Raw genomic sequence first — 6000 nt, forward strand, 5'->3', positions numbered from 1 at the left:
TTTTAGTATGCCACACATGACTCTGGAGAGAATATTCCTGAGCTTCTCAGAACAGACAATAAGCGGACTCTTTAAGAGTTAAAGTGAATTCTAAGCAGACTACTCAGAGACAGTTAGGATTACCAGCATGCACCTCCAGATGTAAAGTAGACCCTGGACATTCTTTGCCAGAAAATACAAAACTCTGGCTTAACTCTTCCAGACCAAGGCTGGTGCTTAACTAGACTACTTACGAGCCCTACAAGACTCCCAGACAGACTTCTCATAGAGCTAGACTGGACTTTGGGCAAATCCTCCTGTCTGAGACTGGACTCTGATCAGAGTCCTAGAGAAAGGGCAGGCTCTTCCTGAGGTAGTTTGAGCACTAACAGACTCCTACAGAAGTACAGTGGACTTTGGGCAACCTCACAACACATACTAGACCAAGGGCATACTCTTTCAGATCTAGGCAAAAATTGGACTGTAAGAACACTCTGGTAGAGCATCCTGTGGCCAAGCTCTTGGAAAACTAGGCATCATTAAATCAAACATCCATAGAGCTGCTATTCATTCTTAGGTGCCTCCTAAAGAGCCAATGTAGGCTCAAGTAGACTCCCTAAGAATTCAAATGGACTATAGTAAGAGTATTGCAGTGCTGTAGTGGACTCCAGGCTGGCTCTCACAGAGTAATTCTACCTCTGGGCACGCTCCTAAACATGTTTTTGGCAAATTTACCAAAACCTTGAATGGACTCAGGCGAACCTCTCTGGACTAAACCAGACTCTGGAGAGAAAAGGTTCCCTTAGGCCAGACTTTCACAGGTACTCTGAGAGGTGAACCCTAATTGTGTTCCACTGACCTTTTGTCTGCTCAAATGCATTTCCCTGTCTTGATTTTGCCCAACTATGTCTATATATCACTCAAGAGATTGTCCCTTCCTAAGCAAGCCCTAGAAACCTCCAACTTCTCTATTCAGGGCTTCACAAACTCCTCTGTAATAATTTTTTTTGTATATTGGTACTTGTATACCTTTTTATATCACCATAAAGTCAGGACTGCAAGTGCCAGAATGAAAACAATAAAATCTTCACTCAGTAAGCTACTCGTCTTGGAATTGGTAATCTTCAGAACTATACTAAGTTTATCATTCCTCCACTGTCATCCGTGGAAGAACTTCAAGTGTGGTGGATCCTCTCAACACAACATCCCAATCCCAAATCATACTTCTTCTAAAATACCTTGAGCACTGGCTACCTTACAAAAAGTTGTACCACTGAACCACACATATGTACTACAAAAAGCTGGGTAAATAATGCGCCATGCACATATTTCTGGGGTAAACTGATGTGCCCTAATCAGGTAAAAATTAACTAGGTGTGTGTAAGATAGCATTCAGAACCCAATATTCTTCCATCGGTGCTAAATGGAACTGTACATTAGACTATTGCCAAACTTTTAAGGGCTGGATATCCCTCTATGCACCACCAACAACAACACAAAAAAGTGTGATTCACTATTAGCACTATATGTTGAGGTTCAAGGCACTATTCTGCTTTTTCGAGATTTCTTGACAAATTGAAGCTGACTCAGCTAGCTAGTTACCTATACAATAATGTATTAGACTATACCAGTTTTTTTTTGTTTTGGGCAAGTGAAGTCATTTTGCGAGAGTAGACACCTCTCTTTTTGTACATCACCTATAAACCCCCAACTCTCTAGCCAAAAGAACAAAATGCCAGAAATCTCAAAGAATTTCTCTCGTCTCTCTTACATTTTATAAATCTAAGTCTTCTTGGGTTTGAAGAAAATATATGGGGTAGTTGGGTTTCTTCAAAGAGATTCTATCTCCATGCACCATGCTGTTGGGGGCAGTGATGAGCATATAGATGGGGTGTGGGGAGGGGGGCAGTGCCACTTCCAGGGTTTAATAAGCCACAGACTGACATCACCACACCATGGAGTATTGTTTATCACACTTTATGCGCTATGAACCAAATAACATAAGAACATTTTTTGTGAGCTACTGCAATCTATGTAACAATCTATGTAAGAGTTTTAAAATGTGTTCGGTATACAATTTACCCATTAGTATGCTCTTAGTGAGCTATTCGATTTGTGTTGTTTGAAGAGGGGCTTAGTCTTCAGATAACTTTGATTTGTTTGTGGTGGGGGGATTATATTGTAGCTAAAGGCTAGTATTTTCCTTTAATGCAAACATTTTGATCTCACTCTCTGATCCCACACACTGAGCCCATGCACACACAGAGAATACCAATGCCGCGTCAGAACACGGTTAGGATAATATCACAATAGGGAAAGTCAGTTTGCCTACTATGACATTTTTTTGTATATCAAATAAAGTCATGGCTTGACTACAAAAGTCCAGGTAGGGCACGCCAAGCGCAAAATTTACAAAGGGTCAGATTAAGGCTTTCTATGTGAGATTTACAGTGCATTCGTTTGACATGTCCTTTATTTATGCTTCATGTCTTCTGAACCGATGGCTGACAGGTTCTAATAGGTAGGCCATGTGTCCCTTTTTTGCCATTCTGTGTCCAAACCCCCAAAGGTTTTTTCTTGCTCTATATTCAGATGCGGCCTGAAATGTCCACTTCTACTCACTCGCCGGCAATTTTAGAAAATGTCTGATGTTAATGTTTAATAGCAGAATACCACTAATACAACCAACCATTTCATATTTGGACTTCGTCCCAACCCAACAAATTATATATATTTTCAACACTACGATTCGGTGCCAAATATGATGTCAGCTTGGTGTGTGTATGATGGGTGTGGGTGTGAGCAAAAACACTAAGAATGGTCAGGTTAATATTAATGGAAAAAACAGTGGACCTACCTGTCTCTGGGAAGTATACCTGAAGGGTCAGCGACTGTGAAACATTAAGGAACAGCCAGTTACATATCTGGAGAAAATTCCTGACCGTCTAGTCAGCCTACAATGCAGTCACTACCTTAAGAAAATGCATCAGCCCCCACTCTATAAGTTGTAACTTTGGTAGCATGAAAAGCACTTTGAATCTGGACATTTGCACATAATATGTAGCTGAAGCGCACACTAACTTATGCAGTGTCGTGCTCTTGTTAAGCAGCACGCGACACCATCACAAATAGAATATAAGTCTCTCGGACATGAAAACAACAAGAGTGCCTTTTTAGGTCTCGCCTCAGACTGTTGCGAGACATTTTGTTACCAAGCAGTGGGTTTAGAGCTAAAGCAATACTCACTATTGCAGAAAGGAGGGGTGAAAGGCGGGCTCCACAGCGCTCACTTGAGAGTTAACACAAAGTATTATTGCACAAACCAAGTAGAAACGGTGCACACGATGGATTAATGTTCACCCAACATTCATAAGTTAGAGCCCCTCTACGAGGTTCCATGTACATCTATATACACCCATCTGGCACATGCAACATTTTATATATAACAATTCTATAGTATTAATTTAGTCTTCAATCGATGTAGTTTCTTCAATCTTGTTCTTTACAAATAGTTTATGGTAATCCCAATGGCTCTTCACTGTAGCCTTCACAGTAGCCAACACTTGCTTGTCGTAATCACAACTTAATCAGGGCTCCTTATCACAATTCCCGATATAAGTACACCATGATTCTCAATTGGCAATAACCTCAATTCCACCCTATTTGACAATACTATTGTGATGGTGGAGATATTGTGGTTCCTTAGTTTGTTGGACAGTAAATGTTTTTTCAAGTTATCTTAAGGTTCAGTCCTGTGGGTATGCAACGGGTAGAAATCCAACAGTTTATAAAGATCCCTATTTCGGGTAAAACCCAACAGTTAAGAGCTGTGTGAAATCCTATGCTGCGGGTATGTGGCGAGTTCCGGCGTTCCAACGCTGGAACTCGCCACATACACGCAGCGTACGATTTCACACAGCAGCGCCGGTACTCGCCACAAACCTGAAGCATAGGATTTCACACAGCTCTTGATTGCAGGGATTTATCTGAAATAGGGATCTTTATAATCTTTGGCATATCTACCCGTTGCTACCCACTCGGCTAATCCTAGCCTATTTTGTGAGTTGCAAATCAATTTGTGACCCGCAAATTAGGATTAGCGACTCGCTATTAGGAAGGGGCGTTCCTTCATAATAGCGACTCCTGAAGCTGTGTATGACTGTTTTGTGACTGCAATTGTGGTCACAAAACAGTTGCAGTTTACCACCCTTCACAGAAGGGTGGCAAACCATTCGCAAATGGGAAGGGGTGCTCAGGAGACCCCTTCCCCTTTGTGAGGGGCTCTCAAATTTTTTTTTAATGACAGGCAAAGGTCCCAGGAACCGCTGCCTGCCCTTAAAAATGAAACTGAAAAGCTTTAATTTTTATTTATTAAATGCATCCTATTTTCCTTTAAGTAAAACGGGCTGCATTAAAAAAACTGCTTTATTTAAAAGCAGTCTCAGACATGGTGGTCTGCTGACCCCAGCAGGACACCACCCCTGAGAGCGTCAGCTATGCAACTTGCAAATTGGTGAGTCGTACATCTGGCTCCATGTTTTGCAAATAAAGTATAATTTCCCTTGTCACTTTATTCGTAATTCTAGAAGGCTAAGTCTCCTATTCCAATATCAATGAAGCATCTAACTTACATACTGTTGTTTTATTCACATTAAGTTCAATACTAACTTTAATTTGAAGAAAAACTGATATGGAGTTCAGCATGTTTTCTACCTGCATATAGCTCTATGATTATAATGATGAAACAGCAGCTTACAGTGCTAGTGGAATTGGGGTTTGCTGGTGTAATTTTATTATCTGCTTGCAGCAAATTGAAATTCAGCTCATGGTCAGTTTCTAAGTATACTACATTTTTCAAAGGCTCATATGTTAACATTAACAACTTTCCTTAATCTTCAATTAATCTCACACAACTTCACTTTAGTGAGTGATTAAGAAGTCCCCAACCTTTTTCCTTCACGGCTTTCCCTCCCAGTCCCTGGACAGTCTGGCTGAATACCCTAGATTTTTATGTCTAAATTTCAAATTGTCATAGGAACAGGCTGTAGATACCACTTCATTTAGCACTTAGGGGTCGATTCCGATGTCAGTCGAAAGGGCTCCGAATCAGATTCGGGTTTGCCGTATCCAATCCGGAGCCCTTGTTTCCGACCGACTCGTTCCCAGTTCCGAGCGACCAAGTACGATGCCTGGAAACCATTAGGGCTGACCGAATCGGTTCCGAAAGGCATTTGGACAGTTCATCCCTTTCCAGAGCTGATTCGTACAGCTCTATAGACTTGGTTTCCAAACGAGCTAGTACGATGACCGATTCGGACAGCCTTTCTGAATCGGTTTGCCGGGAACAAAAGGGCTGGCCGAATCAGTCTTTGGGGGCTCATAGCAGGCACCCCTTCAGCAGGGGCCCTCTGAATCTGGCCCGTGGGGGTACCCATGGGTCCCCCCTTTCCAACCATGCACAGTGTGACAGACACAATGGGGTAACCGCCGCAGGGTGCAAGGTTTTCCCCACCCACCCCTTTCTTAATGGGAGCCTGTGTTCACGTTCGGAACTCAGGTTCCCATTGAAGTCAATGGGAGTTCAACCGAATCGTATCCAGAGACATACGGATGCATTGTACTCTTTCAGTCAGACTCCCCCGTTTCGAGTTGTACGGAAAGCATTCCTGAACCGATTAGATCGGTATGCTTTACAAACAAGATCGGAATCGGGCCATTAGTTGTTAGTAGGAGAATTCCTGTTGAATTTAACACTTGTCAAGAGTTTCTGTATGGGAGTTCTTATATACACCCCCATCCTCCTCACTCTGAGCCACAAAAGGATATCTAGGGTTTCTCATTGTGCAACAGGCATCAATTAAAGGTCCTTACAAGGGAAGTAAGGACGCCATACAGCATCTTAAGTTTTCAAAATGTCTCACATCTCTTCATTTTCCAGTTGACCAAAATTAGAACCTTGGATTTATTGTGCTGTAAGAGAAATTGGAACCTACATAAAAGCACTTAATTTAATGTAGGAGA

This window comes from Lissotriton vulgaris, chromosome 7 (genome assembly GCF_964263255.1).
Source record: "Lissotriton vulgaris chromosome 7, aLisVul1.2, whole genome shotgun sequence".
In the NCBI taxonomy this organism is placed as follows: domain Eukaryota; kingdom Metazoa; phylum Chordata; class Amphibia; order Caudata; family Salamandridae; genus Lissotriton; species Lissotriton vulgaris.